The sequence below is a fragment of the Catharus ustulatus genome, chromosome 2 (genome assembly GCF_009819885.2).
Source record: "Catharus ustulatus isolate bCatUst1 chromosome 2, bCatUst1.pri.v2, whole genome shotgun sequence".
Lineage (NCBI taxonomy): Eukaryota > Metazoa > Chordata > Aves > Passeriformes > Turdidae > Catharus > Catharus ustulatus.
The window spans coordinates 938,349-950,617 of NC_046222.1; the positions used below are offsets into that span (position 1 = coordinate 938,349).

The 12,269-nt window shown below is 46.7% G+C and overlaps 1 protein-coding gene across 1 annotated transcript in view; it reads left to right on the forward strand.

Moving 5' to 3' along the window:
• Positions 1-1,272: 1,272 nt before the first annotated feature.
• The window catches only part of FAM168A (family with sequence similarity 168 member A), a 116,865-nt gene continuing 105,868 nt past the window's right edge, over positions 1,273-12,269 (forward strand). The window contains exon 1 of the mRNA XM_033052592.2: positions 1,273-1,387. The gene's annotated coding sequence lies outside the window, so the exon portion shown is untranslated. The remainder of the gene's footprint in view (positions 1,388-12,269) is intronic.

The window sequence follows — 12,269 nt, forward strand, 5'->3', positions numbered from 1 at the left end:
CATCTTCTTAGGCTACATGTTACAATGCAGATGTGATTTTGACAGTCTTGTATTTTATTTTTTTACGAGGCCTCTTGGTCTGTTGTTTGACAGCTACTGACAGCTGAAGGGCTGCTGCTAAATTTTTTCTTGTGCTTTCAGTGTTATTTGTTTGGTGCTTTCCAGTGTTATTATACAGACATGCTAGCTGTTTTTGCAAGTACTTATAAACGTTAGCTATTTTACTATTGCCAGTCAGTTACAGAAATAAAGGCATCAGTTATTATTTCACAGCCACGGTTATTTCTGCAAAAGCTAATGTTATAACACACAGCATATAGCTTCTATTTTAATATTTTGCAAAAGCCTAAACTGTAATGCATTTATCACGCTGAGATGTACAGTCTGCACAGGGATTAGGATATGAACCACAAAAACCTGACAAACTATATCAAAAGAGATTACAAACTGTACTATACAAAAACTGCATTTTGATATAGTACATAATACAAAATATATACAAAACATATGGTGTATATATATAGACATATTTATAAATAGATATACATATCTATACATATATATGTACACACACACATATATAAGTACTTATTTGTGCTTTTATAGTACTAAAGCTAATAATAGCGAAAGACAATAACTACATGGTTACTTGTAACAACACGGAACAGCAATCAGTGCTGTGAAGGATCTGGGGCGGGAGGACTGCCCTGCCGGTGTGGAGACCCCAGGAATTCCCCGTCTCTTCCCAAATCCTCCTCTCCTGCCCCGGACACGTACGAGGAGCAGGACGGGGCACAGCCCCAAGGGGCGAGGCCAGGCCCCGCGGCTCCCCGCTCCCCTCCCGCTGCCGGCCCGCGGCCCTGCCCCCGCCAGGCGACTCGGGAAGGGTCTCCCGGAGCCGGGGGTCAGGTCCCGGATCGCCGTGGAGCCCCACCTAGCACATCCCGGGGGGATTCCAGTCGCGGCCTTCTCCCTCCCGTCAGCCTTCGTGGACTACAGCTCCCGTCATGCCTCGCTGAACTACAGTTCCCGCCATGCCCGGCGGCACTGCCCCCTGTCCTACTACACCTCCCAGCATGCCCCGCGCCCGTCCGGGCCCTGTCGCCTTATGTCCTTCCCCCGCCTGCCGCGCAAACTACACTACCCATAACCTCTTGCGCGGAGCGGCCAGCGGCGGGCCGCGGCGGCGGCGCGCGGGCCATGCCGGGAGCTGTAGTCCCTGCAGCGGCGGCGGCAGTAACGGTCCCGCTGGTGGTACTGCCCCCCCCAACCCCCCCCATTCCCGGCTGGCGGCTGCGGGAGCAGCGGGAAGAGGAGGAGGAGGAGGAGAGGGAGAGGGAGAGCTGCTGTACCGGCACAGGGGCCGCCGCCGCCCGAGCAGCCGCAGGTAAGAGGAGGGGAAGGGAGCGGGGGACACCCGCGGGTGACAGCGGCGGGAAAGGGGTGGCGGCGTGTGGGCACGGCGGTGATGGAGGGGGGCGGCCGGGGGCTGCTCCCGAGCCGCGCAGCGAGGGAGGGACGGACGGAGGGGGAGCATCCCCGGAGCCCCGGCGGGGAGCGCCGAGCCCTGAGGCGCGGGGACCCCGGCAGAGCCCTCACGGAGCCGGCTGTCCCTGTGTCCCCTCGGAGCCGGCTGTCCCTGTGTCCCCTCGGAGCCTCCTGTCCCTGTGTCCCCTCGGAGCCCGTTCTCCCGGGGGCTCTGTCCCTGTGTCCCCTCGGAGCCCGTTCTCCCGGGGTCTCTGTCCCTGTGTCCCCCCTGTCACACACCGTGTCCCCTCAGCCCGCTGTGTGTCCCCCCCACAGTGCAGCCTGTTGTCCCCGCTGTCCCCAACCCCGCTGTCCCCCCTCCCCGGGGCTGGCTCGTCCCCATCCATGTCAGGAAGGGCCGGGGGTGCCCCCCGGGATGGGCGAGCCCCCCGAAATCCCGAGGGGGCACGTGGAGGAGCCGGGAATATCCAGGAGCCCGCCGGCAACTCCGAGCGCCGGGAAGGGCCGGGCTGAGCCCGTCCCGCAGCCCTCCCGGGGGGAATCGCTCTTTAAATGGTTATAAAATGGTTATAAAATGGTTATAAAATGGTTAAAGGGGCTGCTGAGCCGGGGGATGCCGGCGCGCAGCATCCACAGGAATGGGAGCGGGGACGTCCAGGTTGGGAGATGCAAGGCGGTGTTAAGATTTTCTGCCTGGATAAAATGCGTGTTCTGGTCGTTTTCATGAAAATGTGGATTATTTCCTCCCCCCTCTTTTTATCTTTTAAAAATTTCTTTTTAGCAATGATTGCCTGCACGCTCTGTTGTTGGCATTGTGGTGTTCAGGGCAGCAAAGTCCATCGCTATATTGTGGGTGAATAATGCCAAAAAGCAGCTTGGTTTCAGTCCTTTATAGAAAGCAGAGGAGCCTGGAAGTATGGAAATGAAATAAATATTCATTAGCAGGAAGAGGTTTTCTGCTGGGTTGGGTTTTGGGGGCATTTTTTCCCCCCAGTGCACATCGTGATGAGCTTTCGGGTTACGGTGTGCGTTTCCATAGGCTGAATTTTATTTATTTGGTGCTCATTATTGTCAAGTGCAGAAAAATGAGCAGGTTGAGGGTATTTTTTTCTGCTCTCCTGGACAAAGACATGTTGTGCTGAGCAGAAAGAAACCCCAGAAAGATTCTATTTCTGTTTTAATCGAAATATGATTTAAGATGCAGTGGTGTGTTTATTTTTGCTGTTAAATAGGGATGGGGGAAGTCAGAGCCTTTTTTTTTTTTTTTTTGTCTGTGTGTGTGTTTTTTTTAAAGGAATGTGAATGATGGAAACATCTTTAGGGAAACATTTTGCCGGACTTGATTGCATCAACTGCATTATTTCATAAAATGTGAGCTGTGAAGTGGTTGTTGATTAGAACTCAAATTGAGGAGCGATGTTGAGCAATGTAAAGAAAAAGGAAATTAGTATGAAGAGGCCAAATGCTTATTTTCTTTTCTTTTTTTTTCCCCAGTTCTTTCTGTTTCTGAATTTTAACTGTTTCCTGGATTCTCTTGACCTTTATGGTTGACTCAATTTCCAAACAAAAACCAAACAACAACTATGATCTGTGTATTTATTCTTGTTATGCATACATAGTTACTAGAAGGACTGATATCAGCCAGCATTGTGTATTTTGCATTACATTTATATTAAATCTGATTAACTTTTGTTCTGTGAGTTGCAAATGCCAACTTACCCAGTTATTCATCCCAACTTTTTATTTACCGAGGCAAATGTTGATGTTTTTTAGGAGGAATCTTTCTCTCCCAAATCCCGTACTTTGTTTTAGGGAATGTGGGATAAGCGTTATGGATATTATTGTCCAGTTCTGGGGGGTTTGGGGAATATTCTTCAGCTGATTAAAATTCCTGGCTGTCACAAAGACACTTTTTTGGACAGGTAGCTATATATCCTCTGGAACAAAGGGACTGGGAGCAAAATGTGCTTGGAGTTTGTTCAGAAAATAAATATTCCTTGGAGCAAGAAACCTAAATTGCAAAAAAAAATTTGTGTGGAATAACTGGGATGCAGTCATGAAGGGAGAATGTTTGTGGAGATGCTTTTGGTTGACGCTCACCTGTCACACTCCATGGTGAGCCTGCATTGCAGTGGGGGTTTTAAAATGTGCAGGTGGGTTTTCCTGGTCCCCACGATCCGTAACCCACCGCAGGGATAACGGGGAGGAACGGGGCACGGAGGTGATGCTGCTCCTGAGAACATTTCTTAGGAGAGTGGCAACGCTTGGAGCTCAGTGCCTGCCCTGAAAGCATAATTAAAATGATAATTGGACTGGGGATAAATTGAATTGTGCTTGGACACGGAGGTGCAAACTTCAGGCAGGGAGGTGTGCGTGGAATCCAGGGCAGTGCCTGCTTTTGGGAAGTTCTCCAAGGCGTGGGATTGGCACAGATCTCCCTTTGGGGGAAGTGGGACATTGATCCATGCTGTGAGAGCTGTGGCATGAGCCAGCAGGGTTCCACCTGGCTGGGAATCCAGCTGTTCTGCAGCTGCTCAGGTGGGCAGGACCCAGCCAGGAGCTCCCAGCGCATTCCCGGCTCTCTGCGAGGCAGAGGGGCTGGCAGAAGGGAAACACAACTTTTATATCTTCCTCTGAGCTCTCTGCTGCCTTCAGAGCAGGTCCTGATGTTCATTTGTCTCCCAGCCCTGCCTCTGGGGCCCGATGGTATCTGCAGAGGCCCCCGGTTTCCCTTTCCGCAGCACAAGTGCTCCGTGTACTTTGTGCTTCCTGCGCAATTCCTCGAGTCTCTCCGTGTGCCGGGCCATTCCCCTCCGCTCCTGTCCTCAATTATCTCCCTCGTGCCTGTGCCCTGATCTTCCTCATCACCTGGGCTCACTTTGCTGCTTAAAATCCATCAGTCCATAGAAATGCCGATCCAAAACCCGGCCCCTGCCGTACTCTGTCGTATTTTCTTATTGCTGATTCCAAATTCCAGTCCCTTTGGATCCTACTGGGTTCTCGTGCCGTGCATCCCTTCAGTGAACAGGTGAAGATTTGTGTTTCAGTGACAAGAAATAAAATCCACCAGTCTGGTTTTTTACCTGTTGATGGTCTGAATTAAAAAAATACTGATTCTTCATCTGTCGCTGTTTAAAACTGGGAATAAATTTTCAGGATTCACTTCCATGTGACTCAAATACCATTTGGACAGATGCAGTTCTCCAGAGCTGTTTAAATTGTGTCACCTTCTTGTTCTTTCCACTCAACTGAATCACTTTGTTCCTGTTTTCGTGTCAAAAACATGGATATCCCCAAACACCAGGCAAGAATGGTGGTGGCAGGGCTGTGTTTATTTATGCAAATTAATGGGATTTTATGTTTATATTTTAGCTTGCACGGGAAGCAACAGTTGGGAATTTCCAGGATTTTATTTTGCTGAGGGCAGGTGTGCCATGGGCGTCTGAAGCAGGAATCCCAGACCTGTAATTAAGATTCCAGGCAGCAAAGATCCAGCTTTTAAGGCACATCCAGCATTTGCAGATCTGAAATTTGTGGAAGCTCTTTATTTTTAAAGAACCACGTAGGGAATGAGCTTCTGTTGGTGATGACGGAGACACACAGATTTTTTAGAGTGTGAGTGGGACTCGGATAATTTTTCCAGAGCTCCTCTGGGTTTTGTTTACTATGGATGTGCTGAAAACCCTGAGCACTGCACAGGAATTTCAAGTGAGTCTGCTTTCTGGGAGGAAAAAACGTGGGCCTGCTGACGCTCTCCAGCAAACCATTCAGGAGATTATCGTCATAGGATTTATAAAAGCTGGAAAAAAACCCCACATTCCCCTCCTCTGTATTTCCTTGTGCTTTCCCCCGTCTCTCCTTGGCTGAAAGAGTCACGTGGGGAAGTGGAGAGTGGAAAAATGAAAAGTCAGAGCAGAAAACTGGGGTTTAGCACGGCCTTGGCACGATAACTTTCTCAATAGGAAGATTAAAGCTGGAGTGTATTTGTAGGCTGGTCGTTTTTGCCTTCCTTGTCTCAGCAAGGGTTAGAGATTTGGGAGGATTATTGGAGACAAGCTTAGAGTATTTTATGAGAGGAAAAGTACTAAACTGGCAAAAAAAAAAAAAAAAGAATAGATGCCATCATGCCTGCTAGGCATGTCTAATTCTTTGATAAAATGGATAAAGATTGCAGACTGCAGCAAAAGTTAAAATAGACCATAACATCTCGGGGTCCGCAGGGTTTTTCCTTCTAATTTGCTGCAGAACTTAATAAAAAAGATTTCCTTCTTTTATGGCATCAGGCTCTTCATCTGCCACAAATTAAAGTGCTTGGGCTTCTGCTTTCTCTGCTGTTAGATACCAGCTCCCTAAATTTGATAACGAGCAGGTTTTACCATTCTGAGTCTGGAAATACATCCTGGCAATCAGGGAGAAGTTTGGAGTGTTTTTCCCCATTTTCCATTCAGTTCTTTAGATTTGGATTTACAGGTGATACTAACTCGCTTTTTAATGGAGAAGGGGATTTTAAAATCTATTTTATTATAAATAAAATTTTATTTATTTATTTTAAACAAGGTCCCAAGAGTCCCCACAGTGCCATGGGTTGGAGTCCCCATCCAGGGACACACTGAAGAGCCACGTGGATGTGGCATTTGGGGACATGGATTGGTGGTGGCCTTGGCAGTGCTGGGGCACTCCATGATCCTTTTCCTCTCATAACAATTCCATGATTCTACTTTTTCCTGGCAATTTGATGGACAGAGTAGGATCACTCCTTGCAGCTCCTGATGAGATTTCACCCAGGTGAATTGTCATGCTTGTATGGACAGACAGGTTCCAGGGGCTTTTCTCCCTGCTGAAAAGTATTTTGTATGAAGCTTGTGAGCATTTAAAATGCAATTACTTTGGAATAGGTCCCTGTATAAACATTTGATTCTGCAGTAGTTTATTCTACAAATCATTTTCTTCTGTTTTTCTATGTATGGTGTCACTTAATGAGACTTCTAATGGCTTTTACAAAATGATGGCATTCCACATATTTTCCAGTTTGCTCTTGACTTGACTTACATTCACAACAGAAGTTTTCAAACCTTAAAATGCAGTGCCATAAATTGGAGATCTGGATTCTTTTTCTTTACTCTAGCATCCAAATCCCAGCTGTTGAGCTTTCTTGTATAGCTAAGTCTTTTAAAATGGATTTGGGAGCTCAAGAAAATATTTCTTTGTGCAAGAATTTCTTGACCATCAGGCAGGGTGGCTTCCAGGAAGTGTGGGACATCCCCACCAAGCCTGGCAGAGCCGGGCATGGAAGAAGGAACAAGTTTTTACAGTGTGTGGGGTAAAACTGGCACAGCTGATTGCCCAGGGGTGGTGGCTGCCTCATTCCTGCCAGTGTCCAAGGTGTCATTTCAGTAAGTGTCTGACTATTGCTCCCAATTCTTGTCTGAACAGCCTTCAACACCAAATAACTTTTCATTTTGGAGTGAAAAAAGTGGACCACAACCAAGTGGTGCACTTAAACTCCCAGCATTGCCTGGGAAGTGTTGGGCAGGTTCCATTTTTGGGGCTCTTTCCCATTTTGTTCCCCAGATCCCAGGTGTGCCTCTGGGGTGGTTCTGGGCTCTGGGTGAAACCCAGCAGAGCCCCAGTGCAGCTCCCTCACTGTGCTGGTGATTTTCCACGGGTGGCTGCTCTCAGTCATCCGTGCCCTGGCCAGCTCTGAGTCTGCTCAGCTGCTTTGTTGACATGAACAGTGGTAATTTTTTAATTGGGATGTCATCCTCACAAGGTTGCCTGTTGCATTGCAGCACTTACCTTTATCACCATGGATCTCCTCAGAGGATGGAGTCAGCTTTGCTTGGCAGGGCCTCTTTTCCATAACATTGAACTGGCTGTCATTAATTTCGCTCCTGTTCTTTTTAAGTCCAGATCCAGTCTGATTCAGTTTTCCCTTATTTTGTCCAGAGCTCACGCCTGGCAAATGGATTGCTGTTTACTTGAGTCATTTTGCCTTCTCCTGATGTAGCTGTGCTAGAAATGTTTGTCTTCCAAATTTGCTCCTGCATTCTGAAAAATATTGCAAATGAGCCCGTGGGGTCTGTGAAATAGTGGAGGACTCTTGGAGGACTCTGTGATTAAACATCCTGGGCTGCTGGGGCATCATTCCATGCTGAAATGCAGAGCTGCTGGAGACCTTGGGAGACTTTCCAGTCCATTCACCTCCTCGAGGCAAGCTTAAAGTGTCTCCCTAGAGCATCCTTAATGAATGTATTTCTAATTTTTCCTTAAAATCTTCCAGTCTCGGAGGTGCCAGCCTGCTCAGGAAGCTGGCAGTGAGCGCTTAACCGGTCTGGTTAAAAGCTTTTCCAATATCTTAGATCTCTTAGGAGGCAATTCTTGGCTGTGAGGGTGGGGAAGCCCTGGCACAGGGTGCCCAGAGAAGCTGTGGCTGCTCCTGGAATTTTTCCAGGCCAGGTTGGAGCAGCCTGGGATAGTGGAACATGGATGATCTTTAAGGTCCCTTCCATGTGGGGATTTGTGATCTCTGAGAAATGAAGATGCTTTGCTGTGCAGAACAACCCATCCCGTTGTTTCTGCTGTCACTGATGGGAGCGTGCTGCATCCTCCTCCAGTTTGTTTTCCTGGGCTGGCAAGGTCCTGTAATGTGTTCTTGTGGATCATTCTGTATCCAAATCTCTGTAGTATTTCCCCAGCTTTCCTCTGTGCTCTGGTGTGTTTACTTCTCTCTCTCCTCACACTTGGCACTGCGTGGCCTTGTCAGCGTTGTATGAAACAAAATAATGCTGCTTCCCACATGGCACTCTGAAAACAATCTGAACTGCCTCTCTTTCTCCTTTTTTTATTTTTTTTTTTTTTTTTTTGGCAATTCCATTGCTTTTGTATAAGTTGTTAAATAATGTTTCTGGTGTCTTCCCATTGATTGTGAGGGGAGTTCAATCTCTGATTTGCCCGAGAAGCTTTTTCAGACTTCACTCTGGAGCTGTTTCCTTTTTGATCCCAAAAGCACTTTGAAACTTGGTGAGTGGATCATCTATATGTAAATTCCTTAATTTTTCCTCTGCTGCGTTGTATCTGTGGAAAATCAAGTTATGCCAATATCCTAAATGTCTTTTGCAACCCAGATGATTCTGTGAGCCTGTGATTATGTTGATATTTCGTTAAGATGATAACTAAAAAGTACAAATGTCATCCAGGTTAAAATCAATTATTAAAATCAAGACATTTTGCAATCTTGATTGACTTACTAAACTTAGATATATTTAAACATGAGCCTGTTCCTTTTCTGCACTGTCAGGGCTTCCAGTCCAGTGATTTCTGCAGTTTTATTGCTTTTCAGGAGGCCCAAATCAGTTACTTGGTGTTACAAATTGTCACCCATGAAGCTAATCTCTTGTAATTACTTTGTGCACGACAGTTTCTGTATCCCTCCTGCCTCCTCCCTAAACCCTCCTGGGTTTTTTTCCCAGTATGGACTCACTACCTATCTTGGTGCTTCACCCATTAAAACACACCAAGTTTCTGCCCTGGAAATTCAGTTTTCCTGCAGTGCTGATAGCTGTCAGAGAGGTGAGCCTTCCCACCTTTTTTTAGGGACACATTGCAACCATCTCTTCCTTTCATATCTGAACACCATGGGACTAATGATTTTCAAGTCCAGTCACATGCTCATTTTTTTTTTCTTATAGCTGGCCAGGATTTCATTTGTTCCTGCTTGTTATCCAGACTCCCTGCATCCATATATAGCAACAGAAAATTCTTTTTTTTTTTTTTCTGAACGCTCTTGTCTGACTTTGTGCCTCATTTCCCCTTCTAAGTGTCCTTCTCCTGTGTTCAGCTGGTGCCTTTCCTGGATGCATCAGCAGTTTCATCTGGGAAGGTGTCTTATTAGTTGGAAGGATGCTGGCTCTGCAATTTGTGATCTCTCCCTTCCCTCCCATATTGCTCCATCACTCAAATCCACTTATTCTCCCATCACTTGTGCAGCCTTGTTCAGTTCCATGATTTTTCTGGGGCCTCCCATTGCATCTGGTACCAGAGGCGTCTTTTAGCTCAGGGATCCCAGCCTGTGGAAGCAGAGTGAAGAGTATTGGCATTTTGAGGCACTGGTTTGCAAGAGGAATTTGCAGCTTGCAGTTCCTGCCTCTCCCTGAGCTCCAGGCTCCTGCTGTCCTGCTTGGAAGCAGATTCCTGCTGCTTTGGGAGGCAGCTCCTACCAGCTCCTCCTCGGCTTCTCTTGGCACCCTGAGCCAGCGGGAGGGAAAAGCCTGGCATGGCACGGAGCGGAGATTGCCAAACCTTGACTTAGACTTTCCCTTGGAGTTCTTTTCCAGGATCCCTGAGATCTTTCCTCACCTGCTGGGCTCAGTTTCTCCTTGTGGCCACGGTGATGAGCCAACACTGGTGCTCATCCGTGGGAAGAGGGAATCCATGGCAGCAGCTATTTCTCGGTGCCGTCGTGCTGATGCACAGAGCGTGTTTGCACAGGCTGGTTTTTCTGAACACAGGCTGGAGAAAGCAGCAGGAAACCATTTTTCTCCACAATCCAAGGTCGTTTTTTCCTGCCAGCACTAAATACACACGTAGAGTTGAGTGTGACTTTCACTGTGGGTGTTTCCCTGGATGTCCTTGACTTTCTCCTGCTTTCCTGATGCTCTTCACTGATGTTCCTGGCACTTGACTGTGCGTGTTCCCTCCCATTCCCTCCAGTCTGTGTATTTTCCCCTTCTGCTGACACAAAGCCTGACATTCTGTGTTTGTGTTCAGTTTGTGTTCAGCCTCAGGGATTCTTTTTTTCCCTCTGTTTGTGACCAGTGTTGAGGGCTTTAACCAAATTCTACGTAACAGAATTGTCTTCGGTGGAGATTTTTTTGGGATGAATATTCAGCCATGGGAGATCTCCCTGCCTGAGAACCCAAATCTCCAAATTCTTGTGTTGTGGCTCCTGATTTTCTAGGGATGAACAATGCTGTCATGATTCAGTATGGAAGACTGGCACCTACTTCTTTCCATGCCCCAAATTTCCCTCCAGTTCCCAAACTGCCTAAGCAGTGGCTCCGTTTCCCATTAGGAATGGGGCAAAAAGGGTTGGTGGGGTCTGTATTTGCTGAGACAGAGAAATGGAATGTTGGAAGATGCTAGAGTGACAACTTCCCCCCTTCTCTGCCACATGAAGGAAGGGGAAGGTTGAGGACTCTGTGGTTGGGCTCCTTGATTGTGCCCTTTAACTTTATTTAAAGTCTTAGGCGGGTTTCAGAGCCAATTGATTCCTGCCACATGGATTTGTCTCTGCTGTGACATCAGGGCTGTGGGGACTGCTCTGGTGTCACCCTCGTTCAGGTTTGCAGTTCAGGCTGCTGCCTTTGATCTGTGAAAGATTTTGATTCTTGATTTGAATCTTCTCTCTGTGTAAGACCTCTCTCCCCAGGACTGTGCTGGCAGTCAGGATTAGCTGGGCTTTACTGCATTGACAATCTTGGTTTTAAATCTGAAAGGACCTCAGCAGAGTTTTCTCCTGGGGCAGGGAGGGCATTGATTCTGGAATATGTTTTTCTTGGTGTTATCAGGATTTTCTGGCTATCAGGATAAGCCATGGGGCTTATGGATCATGGAGTTTTCTTCCTGCTGCAAGTTGTGTCTTCAGTTTCAGTTAGTTTTTACCTGACCTTCCTATGATTTTACCTTTTTATGATTTTTTCTCATATTTTTCCATATTTTTAACTTTCTGTGGGTGTTTATATTTACCCAAATGTAGTGGGAAGAACACTGGGTAAAACAATCTCTTTATTTTTTTGGCTTTTGGTTTCCTCCTGCCCTCTGGAGATACTGCCAGGGTTCCAGGAACATGGGCTGGCCTGAGGGAGGAGAAAACAGGGCAGTGTTTCTTTTCCTGCCTCAAGGTTGACACCAGGAGCTGTTTTAGGGATATTGCCATTAAGTAAAGAGGGAGCAGAAAAAAAACCCAAACCCCAGATATTAAATTTATTTGAAATGTGTTCTCATGAAGATGCTTGGTTTGGATATCAGTATTGCCTGCAAATCTTTTTATATTGAAATAATTGGATGGGAGTATCCATTTGGAAGTTGCCAGGGAGTATCCAGAGTCTATTCCTGGTACGGAGAGCGGAAATCTGTTTTAATTGGAGCAGGTTTCTGGGAGTCGTGTTTCCTGCCACAGTGGGAACAGTAGGAAGGATCAGCAGCATGAGAGGTTATAAAACCCCTGGGCATTTTACATTCGTTTCAAGTAGCTGGATACAGTAAAAAAACCACAAAAATTGGGCAAACAGAGACTGCACAGAAGATTCAGAGAGTGTTTCAAACCTTCCCAAAAAGCACCTGAATCCATAGGGACACGGTTCCCGACTACCCTTCTGTGTTTGTTTTACTGAGTGGTAAAAATCCACCGCTGCCACAAATAGCACTGGAGATTTTGGTACTGATTATAATTAACCCTGATGGTTTCTGCCTGATTTGGTTCATTTCTGTATTTGTAGGCAGCACACAGGAGCGCAGCAACAAACCCAATTAACACCGGGGAGTGAAGCCAGACTGTTATCAGATAACCCAGGGAAGTTAGAGAGCTGGAAGCCTTTAAAAATAGTTTCTTTCAAGATAACTGTGTCACTCCAATTTCAGAGGAAAAAAATGTGTAGGTACATTATTTTTAAAGCCAGTTTTGTTTCCCAAAATGCCTTGAAAATTGAGCTGATCCATTAAAATTGCTGTTCCTTCAGTGTTTAATCTTAGAGGGATTCTTCTACATAGGGATAATTTATTCC